Source organism: Chiloscyllium plagiosum, unplaced genomic scaffold, assembly GCF_037043375.1.
Source record: "Chiloscyllium plagiosum isolate Xiang-an unplaced genomic scaffold, Cpla_swu_hap1 HiC_scaffold_3, whole genome shotgun sequence".
Classification (NCBI taxonomy): domain Eukaryota; kingdom Metazoa; phylum Chordata; class Chondrichthyes; order Orectolobiformes; family Hemiscylliidae; genus Chiloscyllium; species Chiloscyllium plagiosum.
In genome coordinates this window covers 9233858-9252717 of record NW_028270141.1, presented here as the reverse complement: position 1 = coordinate 9252717, position 18860 = coordinate 9233858, and the positions used below count along the sequence as shown (strand labels likewise).

Here is an 18860-nt window from a genome sequence, read left to right as displayed (position 1 = left end):
TGAGGCAAGTCGATAGTGAGACTCACTTTTTAATAAGGAAAACAGAAAATCAGATATCTGATTACTGGTTGAAGCAGACCACAAAGCACAAAGTCAGAGCCAGCATATTCTGGATGGACATGCTGTTAATGAATCTCTCTGCTGTCTTTAGATGCAGAGCCTTGGCTGTGTATTCTCATTGAGTCATGCTTTACCTAATATCCACTCTGCACAATGTTCTTTGATTCAATGTGTGCTTTAGCTAAGTGCACAAATATAAAAAAAATTGTGTGTGAGCTTAGGAAAAATGAATGCCAAACCATTTACAATTTTCTATCAAGACAATAATCCCCACCTGATGTCATTACTGATCCTGTACACATTTCTTGATCCTGTTTAAATGAAACAGAAGTGGAAAATAATGGAAATGTTCAGTGGGTTAAACAGTATGTGTGCTAAGAGCAGACAGCCAAAAGTTCAAATGGAGAATGCTGTATGTCGAGATTCTATGCATTTTGTCCCCATTGAATGATGTTGTTTTGATCTGTCATTTCTATGCAAAAGAATTTTGATTTGTTGCTTTTACACAAAACCACTTAAATTGAAATTATACCTCACCACATGAAATGTGATACCATATTTATCTCAACTCTGTTTATAATTAAATTAATTCTGAAATATTGGTAAGATCAAAACCACAGCCTTCAACCCTCACTACAAGTCTCTTTGTTGTTAAGTAAATCTTTTTCTCTGTCAGCTACTGAGGTTGACCTGACTGTTTGCATCCTTGATAATCAGTTTGACTTAGAGATGAGCCTTTTTTATTCATTCATTCACAGAATGTGAGCATCATTTACTACTCACAAGCTTCTTCAGTGGCTGCAGATTGTCAACCATTTTGATACAATTTAATGGCCTTCAAAGTATTTTAGAAATCAAAGTACCAACCGCATTGATAATGTTTCCAGGTACCCATCCCAAAGGGCCATCAGTGAATCAGATAAGGTTTGTAGCAGCCTTGTGTCTTTTTATTGAAAGTAAGGTTTTCTAGATTAATTCTAGATTTAGTTAATTAATTGAATTGAGCCAACATTTCCAAATTCCCTCTGGACTACTAGTTTAACAATGTAACCACAGTGCTATTTATCCCATATGATCTCCATGATCAAGTTCATCAGCTCCCACCTTGCCTGCTCTGTTACTGCCTGAGCTCTGCTGCTGCTGCTGCTGAATCATTCATTTCCTTTGTTCCCACAGCCCGTATAACTTCAATAGTCTCCTATTCAGCCTTTCAAGCATGCACTCTCTGTGTGGTAGAGCTCATCAGAAATCCAATCACCATAAAACCATAGGAGCAGCGTGAGGCCATTTGGCCCATCAATTCTTCTCTGCCATTCAATTTTGGCTGGTATCAACTCCATTCTCCTGCTTTCTCCCTGTAACCCTGGACCCCCCTACTAATCAAGAACCTAACTTTGTCTGTCTTAAATATGCTCAATGGCTCAGCCTCCACAGCCTTCTGTATTTATGAGTTCCTCAGAGTCACCATCCTCTGCCCTGAAGAAATATCTCCTCATCTCACTTCTTAGATTAGATTAGATTCCTGCAGTGTGGAAACAGGCCCTTTGGCCCAACAAGTCCACACCGACCCTCCAAAGAGCAACACACCCAGACCCAACTCCTTCTGACTAATGCATGGTGGCTCAGTGGTTAACACTGCTGCCTCACAGCACCAGGGTCCCACGTTCGATTCCAGCCTCAAGCGACTGTGTGGAGTTAGCACGTTCTCCCCGTGTCTGTGTGGGTTTCCTCCGGGTGCTCCGGTTTCCTCCCACAGTCCAAAGATGTGCAGGTCAGGTGAATTGGCCATGCTAAATTGCCCATAGGTTAGGTGTGTTAGTCAGAGGGAAATGGGTCTGGGTGGGTTACTCTTCAGAGGGTCGGTGTGGACTTGTTGGGCCGAAGGGCCTGTTTCCACACTGTAGGTGATCTAATCTAATACTATGGACAATTTAGCATGTCCAATTCACCTGACCAGCACATCTTTGGATTGTGGAAGGAAACCAGAGCACCCGGAGGAAAGCCACGCAGACACGGGGAGAATGTGCAAACTCCACACAGACAGTCGCCTGAGGCTGGAATCGAACCCCGATCCCTGGCGCTGTGAGGTAGCAGTGCTAACCACTGAGCCACCGTGCCGCCCCACTGAAAGGTTGTCCTTTCAGTCTGAGGCTGTACCCCTGCATCCTAGTCTCTCCTACTGGTGGAAACATAGTCTCCCCATCCACTCTCTTCAGGTTTCTCAAAGTTCTGTAAGTTTCACTGAGCCCCCCTCCCCCCCATTCATCTATCTAAATTCCATTGAGTAGAGACGCAGAGTCCTCAACTGCTCCTCGTATGACAAGTCCTTCATGTCCAGGATCATTCCTGTAAACTTCCTCTGGACCACCTCCAATGCTGACTTATCCTTCCTTAGATATAGAGCCTAAAATTGCTCACAATATTCCACAAGCAGTTTGACTAGAACATTTTACAGTTGCGATAGCTTGGTTCTCGTGCAATCCTGCATTATAAAATAAGTATGCAATAGCCACGCAAGTTAAACTAAAGGGGTCAGAATCATGTTATAGCCAATCCAAGCAATAAAAGTCCACATTCTGCAAATAATGGTCGAAAATCTTCAATCGTATTAGAGTCAACTCCTGCTGAAGAAGGACCTGTTATCGCAGAGCTATCTGTACAGCCTCGGCAGTACATTTCTGTTCTTGTATTCTGAGCCTCTTGAAATGAATCTTTGGTGTGGAGGAGCTGGTGTTGGATTGGGGTGGACAAAGTTAAAAAAAAATCACACAAAACCAGCACTCTACCGCAAGTTGCTCCAACAAAGACATTCCTCATATTCCTTTCCTTGGGATCTGCTACCAACCAGTTTTTCCCAATCCACCAGCATATTGAAGTTCCTCACGATGACTGTAATTTTGCCTCTCTGACATGCCTTTTCTATCTTCTGATTTATTTTCTGCCCCATATCCTCATTACAGGAGGCCTGTGTACAACTTCCAAAAGGGTATTTTCTCCTTTGTTGTTCCTCAAATCCACCGACCAGTTTTTCTACACAGAAGATAGCTGCATTAAACAGAGTCTAAGATCTAACAACAAACACATCGATTTAGAGTCAAGGTTAGAGTGGTGCTGGAAAAGCACAGCATCCGGGGAGCAGGAAAATCGACATTTCGAGCAAAAGTCCTTCATCAGGAATGATTCCCAAAAGGTTAATTTTCCTGCTATTCCTGATGAAGGGCTTTTGCCCGAAATGTCAATTTTCCTGCTCCTCGGATGATGCCTGACCTGCTGTGCTTTTCCAGCACCACTCTAATCTTGACTCTAATCTCCAACATCTGCAGTACCCACTTTCACCACATCAATTTAGATCCCATCTACCATCCTCGGAGAAAAATAACAGGAAATGAAATCACCAACACAGGAAATGACATGACCAACACCGGAAATGACATCACCAACCCGATGAAACCTAAACATATAAATAGAAAGCGGGACATAACACCAGCGCTTCACCGGAGGCTCACTGATGATGTAACCTAGTACAGTGACAAAGCTTGCAGCTCAGTGAGCAAACTTATATCCAAAGTCTAAGTGCACACTTTTAATGAGAGCTTTGATTCAGTTATCTGCAGTGCTTATTCATGCTCAATATTTTCACAACCAATTCAAAACGAGCTACCTGTTAATTAAGGTATCCATCATGTGTCCCCTCATTCCAATCTTCTCAGACGTTCTTTCAGACGAGATGAGACGATACCAGATTTTTTTTAAAAGATAACTTTAGATACATGAGATAATTCTTAAAAAAAAACAAAGTGACACGTATGTCTTATTTGTCCTACTTACACTGAAGTGTTCAATATTGAGCTTTTCCAATAAGCTCAAATGTAATAACTCAGGAAGCCCGATTGGAAGGGAACATTGTTTATTGTTGAACACCAAAACAGAGCCACATTAGCTCAGTTGTTAGCACCACTGCCTCACAGCGTCATGGACCTGGGTTTGATTCCACTCTTGGGTGACTGTCTGTGTGGTGTGTGCACGTTCTCTTTGTGTCTGCGTGGATTTCCTCCGGGTGCTCCAGTTTCTTCCCACAGTCCAATGATGTGCAGGTTAGGTAGATTAGCCATGCTAAATTGCCCATAGTGTCCAAGCATGTGCAGGCTAGATGGATTAGTCATGGGAAATGTACAGTTTCAAGAATAACATGGATCTGGATGGGATGCTCTTCAGAGGGTTGGTAAGAACTTGATGGGCTGAATGGCCTGTTTCCACATTGTAGGGATTCTGTAGATTTTCTTGGTTTGCATTGGCTAGTCCCAGCCTGGGTTTGATAGTTCTGCAGGACCCATCCCTGGATCTGTTTTCTCTTTATTTAACCCAAGTTCGTAATTAGCAGAGGTGTATCAGAGGTGTTCTGATACATCTCTGCAGCAGATAAGACTTGAACCTGGGTCTTTTGTTTCAGGGATAAGGATTCTACTGCTGTGCCTCAAGAGGGCCCCTGATATAAATGTACCCAGCGAGGGGTTCAAACCTACAGCACTGAGATTAAGAGTCTAATGCAATACTGACTGAACCAGCCAGTTTTTTTTGGAGCTGCTGTTCCTTATTTTATTAACTTATTTTTCTAATCAACCTGTTCAGAGATGGTACTGCACACGTCTGGAGCAGACTCTACCACCAGAGGGCCCCCAATATAAATGCACCCAGCGAGGGGCTTGACCCGATGACACTAAGATAAAGAATCTAATGCACTACAAATTGAGCCAGTTGAGTACATGGATCTGCTTTATAAAGGGCTCAGGTGATGAGTTCGGGCTGGACAGGCCATTTTCTATTAACAAGGGAACCCAAACTGAACAAGGCCCACAGGGAGATTAATTAGTGATTGCTCATGAACCTTGTAGGTATTATCACACCAACAATTTCTCAAAATTTGCTCCTTTCTGTGTAGAATAATCAGATAACTGACTGCTGCTACCTACCTATTTATATTTAGAAATTTCTCCATCCTCCCTCTGTTTTAAAACTGCAATATAGACCCTCAGTCTCCTTTCAATCGTGCATCTTGTTGAGTGCATATTATCCCATAATGATCAATTATCAATGTAGTATTCAATAAATATTGCTGTTGAATCCCATGTTCAAATTCATTTTCTCCAAGGAAAAGAGTAAATCCCAGCCCTCACCAAGAGCAAACATTTCTGTTGCTAATGTATGTTTTTGTTAATCTTTTGATCATTTTTTGATTGAGATATGGGGCAACATTTACCTCCCTTCTCAAGCAAAAAATTCTAAATCCTCCGGCACTCCAGAACCTGTCACAGAAATTTGCATAAAAAATATCACTAAAAACAATTTTCATGTTCCTGGTATTTTTCAATGATTGAAACTTCAAGACACAATGGTCTATTGTTCTTTTTTTTCTTTTACTTGTCATTCAAATAATACCTTTCACCTCAGGATTTTTCATAATTGCACAGAAATCTACAACACTTCAAAACTGGCACAATGCCTTGTTTGAGTGTTCAGTTAAGAACACTCCTATTAATTCAGTTAATTCCTGAAGAAGGGCTCATGCCCGAAATGTTGATTCTCCTGCTCCTTGGATGCTGCCTAACCTGCTGCGCTTTTCCAGCAACACATTTTCAGCTCTGATCTCCAGCATCTGCAGTCCTCACTTTCTCCTGAGTGTTCAGTTAATTCAGCTTTCCAATTAGACCTCTCAATTCTTCTAGCTCAGCTTTCCAAGCTGCTGCACACTTTTTTGAGAGCCTACATTGACAAAAAACAATGGGACTAATACTTTCCAAATAAGATTACTGATGCAAAGTTATGTTTGATACATTCTGCTTTATTTCCAATCAAGTGTGCATAAAATCCGCAGGAGCCTGTCTTCCAATTTTGAATTTGTTTTAAGTCCATTTATGACATTGTATTCAAATTCGTTGCTCCTACTACATAAAGAAAAACATCCATGTGCATCATAAAGCTGCCTGAAAGCTATGCCAGTAAAACATGGCAGGATCTGCTTTCATCAAAAGGCAGCTCAATTTTAATAAGACAGGCCTTAGTAAGAAGTGCCAAATTTATTTAGGCCATTTACACACTTATTTAACCTTCCAGAGTGTTCCCATCGCATTTAGTGCCTCTTTTGAAACATTTCCTTTTTGAGCTGATCATCCTGCACAAATACAGCTTTAGTATTAACGCAATTGGTCTATATCATCAAGAAACTGTTTCAAACAGAGCCAAGAACATTTTCAAAATTGCTTTTCCTACCATTGGTAAATCTGCTCTTATTGCTTAGTCTCAGAGGTTTCCCTCACAATCTTATGCCAAGAATCTGGCTTCAGTCTTATAAGTCCCAAATGGGGACTCTTTTTCCATCCATATACAATTATGTGATAAGAACAAAAACAAAAATTACTGGAGAAACTCAGGAGTTTGGCATCATCAGTGGAGACAAAGCAGAGTAAACAGTTTGTGTCCAGTGACTCTTCTTCAGATCTCTGCATCTATGTGATAGAGCTGGTAGTTCTCAATCTGACACCTCTGAATGTCCCATGTTCTCTTCAACTTTGTAGCTCTTGCTGTTTGGTAACTTTTATTAACATGTTCATGGACAGAAGACTTCCTAATCATATGGGCTTCTGCTCCTGGTGGTACTCCTGGGTTTGTGTTTTATTTCTGTGACTGGTTAACTGCTGTTTGGACCCAACATTCTTCCTTCATTTCTGCACCGTCTCTCTTTTGCAAACGCTGCTGTGATAATATCCCTTCTATAAATTTTCCTTTTCTTATTAGGTTTTCTATCAAACTGTATGAGTTCTTTTTTGTATTAATCAATAACTTGATCTACTAATTTCTCTTTGCCCTCCTGATTTTTAAAAATATTCTACATTCAGTTATTGTCCTTTGAATGTGTTTGGTTCTCATCACTTATACTAAATAGATCAAACAAGCTTTACCTGAAGATCGATGTTTTTCCCCCTTAAGTTCTTTATCAATCCAATTTCCCTTAGTTAGCGTTTGTTTTCATTTCCTTAGTGAAGTGCGTTTCTCTTGAACAACGTTGATCACCCATTTAAGTGTTTGAAGATTTTCACCTAATATATCTTTAGTTGTACTCATTATCTCCATTTTCTATTTTCCAATGTATTACTTTAATCTTTGTCCAACTATTGTTACTTTACATCCGATATTGCCAGTATTCAGATGCTGTAGTTTATTTACTTTGGTTCATTGTCCACTACCAGATCTATCGGTGACTCTTTCTTTGTCAGTCATCTTACGTATGAAATTTTAAAAAACTCTTCCACACATTGAAATGATACAATTCCATTTTCTCCTTTTGCTTATAACAATAATCATAGAATCCCTACAGTGTAGAAACAGGCCATTCAGCCCATCAGGTCACCACCATCCCTCTAAGGAGCATCCCACCCAGACCCACCCCTCTACATTATCCCTATAACCATGCATTTACCATGGCTAGTCCACTTAGACTATACCACCCTGGACACTATGGGACAATTTCACATGTTGTGAGTGTGGTGCTGGAAAAGCAAGCAGGTCGGCAGCATCTGAGGAGCAGGAGAAGCGACGTTTTGGGTAAAAGCCCTTTATCAGGAATGAGGTATTTTCCCAAAACATTGATTCCCTTGCTCCTCGGATGCCACTTGACCTGTTGTGCTTTTCCAGCACCACACTCTCGACTCTGATCTCCAGTCCTCGGTTTCTCCTAGACAATTTCCATTGCCAATCCATTTAATCTGCACATCTTTGGACTGTGGGAGGAAACCCATGCAGACACAGGCAGAATGTAGAAACTCCACATAAATAGTCATCCAAGGGTGGAATTGAACCTGGGTCCCTGGTGCTGTGAGGCAGCAGTGCTGACCACTGAGCCATTGTGCTGCCCATTCCAAGCCATTCTGTGCCAGCTACTGAACTCACAGATTTGTCTCAATGTTTTTCCTCCAGTTTCCTTCCTTTATTTGGTGATCTATACCAAACAAGTATTAGTGCAATGGGTTCCTTCTTACGTTTGAACTGAATCAATATAGATTGTGTATCTGAGCTAGTTTTTTCCTTTGAGTACTATTATGTTACCTTTAACTAACACAAATACTTCATGTCCCCTCTTTCTTTTCCCATCTGCATGAATTATACCCTGTATCAGTTAGCTGTTTCTTTGTAGCTCTGTTTCAATCTTCCACAGTACTCTGGATCCCCACTTGACTAATGTGTATCTTCAATCTGTTTGGAACACTATGCATGTGGTCTTGCCAAGTTTAAATTACATGTATTTATCATTGCTCTGTCTCTCTCTCGCCCAAATCTCTTCAAAAGAAACATTGTAATGATTAAAATCAAATTAAGTATTTTGTACAGACACAATTAAACTTATATTTTCATATTCACAAATAAACTCCCACCATGTCTACCAGGAAATATCATTTATTACAGCAATTCACAATGTAGAAGTTGGTTTTAAAGATTTTGTTATGTACGGTTTATTTAAAAACATCCATTTGTTTCTTTTGTTTGTGTAGAGTCTTCACATCTTCCTGTAACCATTGTAACTAGGTGTATTGTGAACTTTAGAAGGAAAAATAGCTGGATCTAAAACAGCAGGTGTTCAATGTTACAATCATTTCAGTGGACTAACTTGGGGGAAATATTCTTATATTCCTTTCCAATTTTGTCTCAATGCTGCTCCCTACCATCTTTTTAAAGTTGTTTACTGTTATTTCATGAAGATTCTTCACTATAATAAGTCTTTATTTCATGTATTTTTAAGGATTGTTTACATGTTGTAACACGCTTTAACCGCAGTCCCTGACTATCACAAGATTTGGAAAATCAGGCTTGAAAAAAAATGATGAATTGCCTTCAGACAGTAAAGTGGGGTAGGAACATATACAGCACACAGGGGTCAATTCATTAGGGTCACAAGGTATTGAGGAATCTTTAGATCTTCCTGAGAACAGCCACACAAGTAGATAGATAAAGAGGGCGTATAACATGCTTGCTTTTATTTGTCAGGGAATCGAGTACAAGAGTCAGGATGTCATGCTGCAGTTTTATAAGACTTTGGTTAGGCCACACTTGAGAGTATTGCATTCAGATCTTGTCACCACATTACAGGAATGATGTGGCGGCTTTGGACAGGGTGCAGAAGAGGTTTACCAGGATGCTGCCTGGATTAGAGGGTATGAGCTATAAGGAGAGGTCAGAAAAACTAATTTTATTTTCTCTGGGTGACTGTGTATGCTGAGGGGGGAACTGAACAGAAGTTTATAAAGTCATGAATGCAAATTAGGGTTGATAGTCAGTATCATTTTTCCAGAGTTGAGATGTCTTATACGAGGGGGCATGCATTTAGGTGTGAAGGGGAAAGTTCAATGGGGATATGAGGGGCAAGTTTGTCACACAAAGAGTGGAAGGAGTGTGAAACATGCTGCCAGGATTGGTAGTGGAGGCAAATACAATAGGGGAAACTGAAGGACCTTTAGATAAACGCATGAATATGCCAAGAATGGAGGGATATGGGCCGAGGGCAGGCAGAAGGGATTAGTTTAAGTTGGTGTCATGGGCAGCAAAACATCATGGGCCAAATAGCCCGTTCCTGTGTTGTATATTTCAATGTTCTATCTGTTCCCTGGACAATATATGGACCCACATCTAATACCTTTGCTCTTTCAAGGGTGTCACGTCGATGGGTACTGCAGCCCCCTCTCTCATAGGTCAACACACTTATCATAACTGCCCTAGGTATAGTCACTGTCATTTTATTTCCAGTCTATATGAGGCTAAACCTACCCTCCCCTCACATTCACCTGCAATATAAAGTGACCACACCTGGTGTAATCGGACACTGTCCCCACCTTAAAGACAGAGTGCTCCTGGCTGTGGACAGACACATGATTCCATTTCCATCCACATATTCCCCCTTTTACAGTCACAGTTGTCCCCTCCTTGACAATAGCATCCCCTCAGCTCTCAGCCTCCAACACCTACAGATCGAATGGAATGATTGGAGAGACAATTAGAGGCAATGAGGGATTTACAAGAGCAAGGGGGTTGAATGGCAGTTATAGAAAGGGAGAAAGGTCGCACATTAGAGTCACATAGATGAGTTAACCCCAGGAAAGGTAATAGAGGTAGGCAGGTAGTACAGGAGTCTTCTGTGGCGATCCTCATTTCAAACAAGTGGAAAATGTAGGGGGTGATGGATTCTCAGGGGAATGTAGCACAAACAGCCATGTTTCTGGTATTGAGACTGGCTCTAATGCAATGAGGGGAACATCGGGTTCCAAGAGATCGATTGTGTTTGGGGACTCTCTAGTCCGAGGCACAGACAGACGGTTCTGTGGACAGCAGAGAAAAAGCAGAATGGTGTGTTGCTTCCCTGGTGCCAGGATCAAGGATGTCTCAGAGAGGGTGCAGAATGTTCTCAAGGGGGAGAGGGACCAGCAGGAAGTCATTGTATACATTGGAACTAACAACATTAGAAGGGAAAAGGTTGAGATTCTGAAGGGAGATTACAGAGAGTTAGGCAGGAATTTTAAAAGGAGATCCTTGAGAGTAGTAATATCTGGATTACTCCTGGTGCTATAAGCTAGTGAGGGCAGGAATAGGAGGATAGAGCAGATGAATGCATGGCTGAGGAGCTAGTGTATGGGAGAAGGATTCACATTTTTGGATCATTGGAATCTCTTTTGGGGTAGAAGTGACCTGTACAAGAAGGACAGATTGCACTTAAATTGGAAGGTGATTAATAAGGGATATTTGCTAGAGCTGCTCGGGAGGATTTAAACTAGTAAGGTGGGAGGTAGGCATAGCTGGGGCCCATGCAGGTGCCCATGGCTACTACTGACACCCTCCTTCGACTGACTGAACTGGTCCTCACTCTGAACAACTTCTCTTTCCAATCCTCCCACTTCCTCAAACCAAAGGAGTAGCCATGGGCACCCGCATGAGCCCCAGCTATGCCTGCCTCTTCATTGGATATGTGGAACAGTCCATCTTCCGCAGCTACACTGGCACCATCCCCTACCTTTTCCTCCACTACATTGATGACTGTATCGGCGCTACCTTGTGCTCCCACAAGGAGGTTGAACAGTTCATTCACTTTACCAACACCTTCCACCCCGACCTCAAATTTTCCTGGACCGTCTCAGACTCCTCCTTCCCCTTCCTCGACCTCTCCATTTCTATCTCGGGCGACCGACTCAACACGGACATTTACTATAAATCGACCGACTCCCACAGCTACCTAGATTACACCTCCTCCCACCCTGCCCCCTGTAAAAACGCCATCCCATATTCCCAATTCCTTTGCCTTCGCCGCAACTGCTCCCAGGAGGACCAGTTCCAATACCGTACAACCCAGATGGCCTCCTTCTTCAAAGACCACAATTTCCCCTCAGACGTGGTTGACGATGCTCTCCACCGCATCTCCCCCACTTCCCGCTCCTCCGCCCTTGAACCCCACCCCTCCAATCGCCACCAGGACAGAACCCCACTGTTCCTCACCTACCACCCCACCAACCTCCAGACCTTACCCTGCTTGGCACACCTTCCTCATTCCTGAAGAAGGGCTTATGCCTGAAATGTCGATTCTCCTGCTCCTTGGATGCTGCCTGACCTGCTGCGCTTTTTCAGTAATACACTTTTCAGCGAAGAAGATTACCTCAGATTATAACAGGATCTTGATCAGATAGGCCAATGGGCTGAGAAGTGGAACATGGAATTCAGATAAATGCGAGGTGCTGCATTTTGGGACTCATACACTTAATGGTAAGGTCCTCGGGAGTGTTGCTGAACAAAGAGACCTTGGTGTGCAGGTTCATAGATTAGATTAGATTAGATTACTTACAGTGTGGAAACAGGCCCTTCGGCCCAACAAGTCCACACCGCCCCGCTGAAGCGCAACCCACCCATACCCCTACATTTACCCCTTACCTAACACTATGGGCAATTTAGCATGGCCAATTCACCTGACCTGCACATCTTTGGACTGTGGGAGGAAACCGGAGCACCCGGAGGAAACCCACACAGACACGAGGAGAATGTGCAAACTCCACACAGTCAGTCGCCTGAGGCGGGAATTGAACCCGGGTCTCTGGCGCTGTGAGGCAGCAGTGCTAACCACTGTGCCACTGTGCCGCCCACTAGCTCCTTGAAAGTGGAGTCTCAGGTAGATAGGATCGTAAAGAAGGTGTTTGGTATGCTTTACTTTATTGGTCAAAGTATTGAGTACAGGAGTTGGGAGATCATGTTGCAGCTGTGCAGGACATTGGTTAGGCCACAACATCTTTCCGATAGGAAGGAGACCAGAATTGCACGCAATATTCCAACAGTGGCCTAGCTAATGTCCTTTGGTACTTTATCAAGTACATTCTGGATGTTTAAGTGCAGTAATCTACTGACTCCTCTATATCTGCAGCACATATAACTTCTTCAAAGAACTCCATCAGACTGTTTAAAACCTATTTTCCCTTCTCATATTCGCTGCATATTGACTTTCTCTGATTAGCTTGATTTTATCCAAGTGCCCTGCTGTAGCATCTTTCATGATAGCATCTCACAATAGCCCTATGGCAGATGTTAAGTTAACTGATCCATAACTAATTGCAATCTGCCTGTCCCTCTTTGTAAATGAAGGAATTACATTCGCCATCTTCCAATCTAATGGGAATTTCCATGATCAATGGAGTTTTGTAAAATCAAAAACAATATATCAACTATACAAACTACATTGTTTAATAGTAGTCATGATTCGGAGATGCCGGTGTTGGACTGGGGTGTACAAAGTTAAAAATCTCACAACACCAGGTTATAGTCCAACAGGTTTAATTGGAAGCACACTAGCTTTCGGAGCGACGCTCCTTCATCAATCACCTGATGAAGGAGCGTCGCTCCGAAAGCTAGTGTGCTATAACCTGGTGTTGTGTGATTTTTAACTTTGTACATTGTTTAAGATCTTAGGTGAAGACCATCTGGACTTGAGCACTTGTCTGCCCACAGCTCCAACGCAATTCAAGATGGCGCGGACACCAGGTGACTCCTTGCGAGCTCCCTACACCAGATCTAACTCTAACATTTCTTATAACCGTTCTAAAAGACTGATGAATGGACTATTTGACTTCAAATAATGATAATCTTGTTAGTGTTGATCTTGCCTCACACACATCCTGTGAAAGGTAACCTGTGTGCCTCACTCTGTCCAAGCTTTATTTCACCCTGTGGTCTGTACGTCCTTGCTTATTGTAATATGCCTGTACTGCCCACAAACAAAGCTTTACACTGTACTTAGGTACACATGACAATAAATCAAATCAATGAATCAATCAATTCCCTCAGTGCCACTTCTCTGGTGATTGTCATTTTTGTATGTTCCTCCCCCCCATCCATTTCCTGATTTATAGTTGCTTCTGAAATTATGCTTGAATCCTTTATAGTGAAGGCAAATGTAAAATATCTGTGTAATCCATCTGCCTTCTACTTATTTTTCATTATTAATTCTCCAGACTCACCTGCTCAGGGACCAAGGCTCGTATTATTATTCTTCCTCTCCTTTAAATATTTATAGAGAGTCAAACAGTCTGGTTTAAATTTCTGGTTCATTTCCTCTCACTCATTTTTTTTGCTACTTATTAATTGTTAATTGTTTCATCATTCTTTGCTTTACATGTTCTGTCCAGTCTTCTGACCTGTCTTTCACAATTGTGTACGTTTTCTTTAATTTTGATGCTATCTTCAACCTCGCTAGTTAACCACAGCTTATGGGCCCATCCCTTGTAATGTTTCTTACTTGTCAGAATCTATCTATTCTGTTCATTCTGAAATATCCCCTTCAGCATCTGCCTCTGTTTCTCTATCGATATATTCTTTAAACGTAATTTGTCACTTCACTTACTTCAGCTCCGCTTTCATTCTCTTATAATTGCTCTTATTTAACTTTTTAAAGATAGTCTCAAATGCACTTATCTCTCCCTCAAACTGAATGTAAAATTCAATAAGTTATGCCTCCTGCTACCCAGGGTCACTATAAGGCAGGAATAAGAGTAGGCCATTAGGTCCCTTAAACCTGTCCTGCCATTCAGTAGGACTATGGCAGATCTGACACTCCTCCTGTCCACTTTTTCTCTGTAATTCTCGATTGTCCTATTGATCAGCAATCTATCTCCGTCTTAAATATACACGAGGACTCTACTCCTATAGATTATGTAGCTCTCTGAGAGAAGAAATTCCTCCTCATCTCAGTCTTAAAATGGTGCTCGTTAATCCTGAGACTCTGCTCTTTGGTCCTCATCTCTCCCATGAGGGGGCACATCCTCTCAGTATTTACCCTGTCAAACCCCTAAAGAATCATTCATGTTTCAATGAGATAATCTCTCATTCTTTTCAACTCCATTAAGTAGAGTCTCAATCTGTTCAATTTTTTCTCGTAAAACAATCTCTCCACACTAGGAATCATCCGAGTGAACCTTCTCTGAACCGCCTCAAATTAAATGATATCTTTCCTTAAAGAAAGACACCAAACTGCTCACATTATTCCAGATGTGATCACACCAGGATACAACTGGTTTATTGTAGCTGATTCAAATGTTACTGTGATAAAAACATAGATGTAAAGCAATTTCTCTCTCCACACTGTTCATGTTCAAAGCTATAGAACTAAACGTTTGATAGCCCCAAAAACACGTTTGACAATCAATATCTCTGATTAATCCATATCCATACAGTGGGAGTGGGTAGCTATGGAGGTCAGCACAACCTTTGTTGTACGAAAGACCTGGATACAATGCATTGAAAAGTCTAAAGGCCTTAGAAAAGTGGTCAAGGTCATAAAGGCACAGTGTCACAGAGTAATACAGCATGGAAATAGACCCTCACTCTAACTCGTTCATGCCAACCAAGTTTCCCAAGCTAAACTAGTCCCAGGTGTCTGTGTTTGAAACATTTCCTCTTCATGTTCCTGTCTAAATGTCTTTTAAATGCTGTAACTGTACCTGCATCTCCCTTCTTCATTCGCAGTTCATTCCACATAAGAACCACCCTCTGTGCGAACAAGTTGTTCCTCAGGTCCATTTTAAATCTTTCTTCTCTCACCTTAAAAAGGGGTTCCCAAGTCTGAACTCCCCCACCCTAGGGAAAAGACCTTTTGCTATTCTGTGCCCCTCATGACTTTATAAACCTCTATAAGGTCACCCTTCAACCTCCTACACTCCAGGGAAAAAAACATGCAACCTATCCAGCCTCTCCTGAGAACTGAAACCTTCCAGTTCCAGCAACATCCTGGTCAGCAAACTCATTTTCAAATACCATATCCCTAGGGGTAAGAACTATGTCTGAACATCACCTACACTCTAACTCAGGTAAAAACAAGGACTGCAGATGCTGGAGATTAGAGTCAAGATTAGAGTGGTGCTGGAAAAGCGCAGCAGGTCAGGCAGCATCTGAGGAGCAGGAAAATCGATGTATCGGGCAAAAGCCCTGCATCAGGGCTTTCTTTTATTTTTCAGCAGAGAGCGGCGCAAGCTGGGCGGAAGTGAGGTTGGAGCGCAGAGCTGGTCGGGAAGGTAAGTGATATATAAAGAACTTACCTCGACGCCAACGGTCTTTTCTCAGCAGAGAGCAGAGCGAGCTGGGCGGAAGTGAGGTTGGAGCGCAGAGCTGGTCGGGAAGGTAAGTGATTGATATTTGAGTGGGTGTGTTCTAGACCCCAGGCCTACATAGTAGGGCCTCCCTCCCATCCTCCTCCTCTAACCTAACTTTAAAGTTCACAGGTAAGCGACTCAGTGTTCTTGCTTTGGAGACGAAGTGTAGAGTAATGGCAGCGCAGGCAGTGGAATGTTCCTCCTGCCGGATGTTTGAGGTAGGGGTGACCACCGATACTCCTGCCGACTTCATCTGCAGGAAATGCAGTCAGATTCTGCTCCTCACAGAACGAGTTAGGGAACTGGAACTGGAGTTGGATGAACTGAGGATTATTCAAGAGGCTGAGAAGGTGATAGATAGAAGCTACAGGGACATAGTTACGCCAGAGAACAGAGGTTGCTGGGTAACAGTTAGAGGTGGGAAGGGGAGGAAGCAGGCAGTGCAGGGATCCCCTGTAGTCATTCCCCTAAACAATAGGTATACCGCTTTGGATACTGGTGGGGGGACAGCCTAGCAGGGGTAAGCTGCAGTGACTGGGTCTGTGGCGTGAGGTCTGGCTCTGAGACTCAGAAGGGAAAGGGGAAGAGGAGGAGAGCACTAGTTATAGGAGACTCTCTAGTTAGAGGGACGGACAGGCGATTCTGTGGGCATGGGCGAGACTCTCGGATGATTTGTTGCCTCCCGGGTGCCAGGGTCCGAGACGTCTCGGACCGTGTCTTCAGAATCCTTAAGGGGGAGGGTGTGCAGCCAGAAGTCGTGGTGCACGTTGGCACCAACGACATAGGTAGGAAGAGAGGTGGGGAGGTCATTCAAGAGCTCAGGGAGTTAGGCTGGAAGCTGAAAGTTAGGACAGACAGAGTCGTCATCTCTGGGTTGTTGCCGGTGCCACGTGACAGTGAGGCAAGGAATACGGAGAGAGTGCAGTTGAACATGTGGCTGCAAGGATGGTGTAGGAGGGAGGTCTTCAGGTATTTGGACAATTGGACTGCATTCTGGGGAAGGTGGGACCTATACAAGCAGGATGGGTTGCACCTGAACCAGAAGGGCACCAATATCCTGGTGGGTAGGTTTGCTAGCTATCTTCGGGGGGGGGGTTTAAACTAATTTGGCAGGGGGATGGGATCCGGACTTGTAGTCCAGCAAGTAGGCTAGCTGTTTGTCAGGATGTCCAAGTGTGTGGGGAGGCTGTGAAGAAGGTAGCACTGACAGGGAATACTTGCGGACACAGAGATGGGTTCAAGTGCGTATACTTCAACGCAAGGAGTATCAGAAATAAGGTCGGTGAACTTAAGGCGTGGATAGGTACCTGGGACTACGATGTTGTGGCCATCACGGAAACGTGGATAGAAGAGGGACAGGAATGGTTGTTGGAGGTTCCTGGTTACAGATGTATCAGTAGGATTAGGGAGGGTGGTAAAAAAGGAGGGGGGGTGGCGTTGCTAATTAGAAATGGTATAACAGCTGCAGAAAGGCAGTTCGAGGGGGATCTGCCTTTAGAGGTAGTATGGGCTGAAGTCAGAAATAGGAAAGGTGCAGTCACCTTGTTGGGTGTTTACTATAGGCCCCCAATAGCAGCAGAGATGTGGAGAAACAGATTGGGAAACAGATTTTGGAAAGGTGCAGAAGCCACAGGGTAGTAGTCATGGGCGATTTCAACTTCCCAAATATTGATTGGAAGCTCTTTAGATCAAGTAGATTGGATGGGGCGGTGTTTGTGCAGTGTGTCCAGGAAGCTTTTCTAACACAGTATGTAGATTGTCCGACCAGAAGGGAGGCCATTTTGGATTTGGTACTCGGTAATGAACCGGGACAAGTGATGGGCTTGTTAGTGGGTGAACATTTTGGTGATGGTGACCACAATTCTGTGACTTTCACCTTGGTTATGGAGAGAGATAGGTGCGTGCAACAGGGTAGGTTTTACAATTGGGGGAAGGGTAATTACGATGCTGTAAGACAGGATCTGAGGAGCATAAGTTGGGAGCATAGGCTGTCGGGGAAGGATGTCGTGGAAATGTGGAACTTTTTCAAGGAACAGATACGACGTGTCCTTGATATGTATGTACCGGTCAGGCAGGAAAGAAATGGTCGTGTGAGGGAACCTTGGTTGACGAGGGAGGTTGAATTTGAAACTTTATTGCTGGAACAGCACAGCAGGTCAGGCAGCATCCAGGGAACAGGAGATTCGACGTTTCGGGCACAGGCCCTTCTTCAGGAATGCCCGAAACGTCGAATCTCCTGTTCCCTGGATGCTGCCTGACCTGCTGTGCTGTTCCAGCAATAAAGTTTCAACTTTGATCTCCAGCATCTGCAGACCTCACTTTCTCGAGGGAGGTTGAATGTCTTGTAAAGAGGAAGAAGGAGGCTTACATAAGGTTGAGGAAACAGGGTTCAGACAGAGCAGTGGAGGGATACAGGATAGCCAGAAGGGACCTGAAGAAAGGGATTAGGAGAGCCAAGAGAGGGCATGAAAAATCTCTGGCGGATAGGATCAAGGATAACCCAAAGGCATTTTATGCGTATGTGAGAAACATGAGAATGACGAAAATGAGGGTAGGTCCAATCAAGGACAGTAGTGGGAGACTGTGTATTGAGTCGGAAGAGATAGGAGAGGTCTTGAATGAGTACTTTTATTCAGTATTTACGAATGAGAGGAACCGTATTGTTGAAGAGGAGAGTGTGAAACGGACTGGTAAGCTAGAGGAGATACATGTTAGGAAGGAAGATGTGTTGGACATTTTGAACAACTTGAGGATAGACAAGTCCCCCGGGCCTGATGGGATATATCCTAGGATTATGTGGGAAGCAAGAGAGGAAATTGCAGTACCGTTGGCAATGATCTTTTCATTTTCACTGTCAACGGGGGTGGTACCAGGGGACTGGAGAGTGGCGAATGTTGTGCCCCTGTTCAAAAAAGGGAATAGGGATAACCCCGGGAATTACAGGCCAGTTAGTCTTACTTCGGTGGTAGGTAAAGTAATGGAAAGGGTACTGAGGGATAGGATTTATGAGTATCTGGAAAGGCACTGCTTGATTAGGGACAGCCAGCATGGATTTGTGAAGGGTAGGTCTTGCCTTACAAGTCTGATTGAATTCTTTGAGGAGGTGACCAAGCATGTGGATGAGGGTAGAGCAGTGGATGT

At 43.3% G+C, this 18860-nt stretch overlaps 1 long non-coding RNA gene across 2 annotated transcripts in view; it reads left to right on the top strand.

Annotated features, from left to right (window-relative positions):
• The window catches only part of LOC122548613 (uncharacterized), a 123593-nt gene that overhangs the window by 61705 nt on the left and 43028 nt on the right, over positions 1-18860 (top strand). For both annotated transcript variants that reach the window (XR_015752342.1, XR_015752339.1), the window contains exon 2: positions 15585-15641. This is a non-coding gene — a long non-coding RNA (uncharacterized LOC122548613). The remainder of the gene's footprint in view (positions 1-15584; positions 15642-18860) is intronic.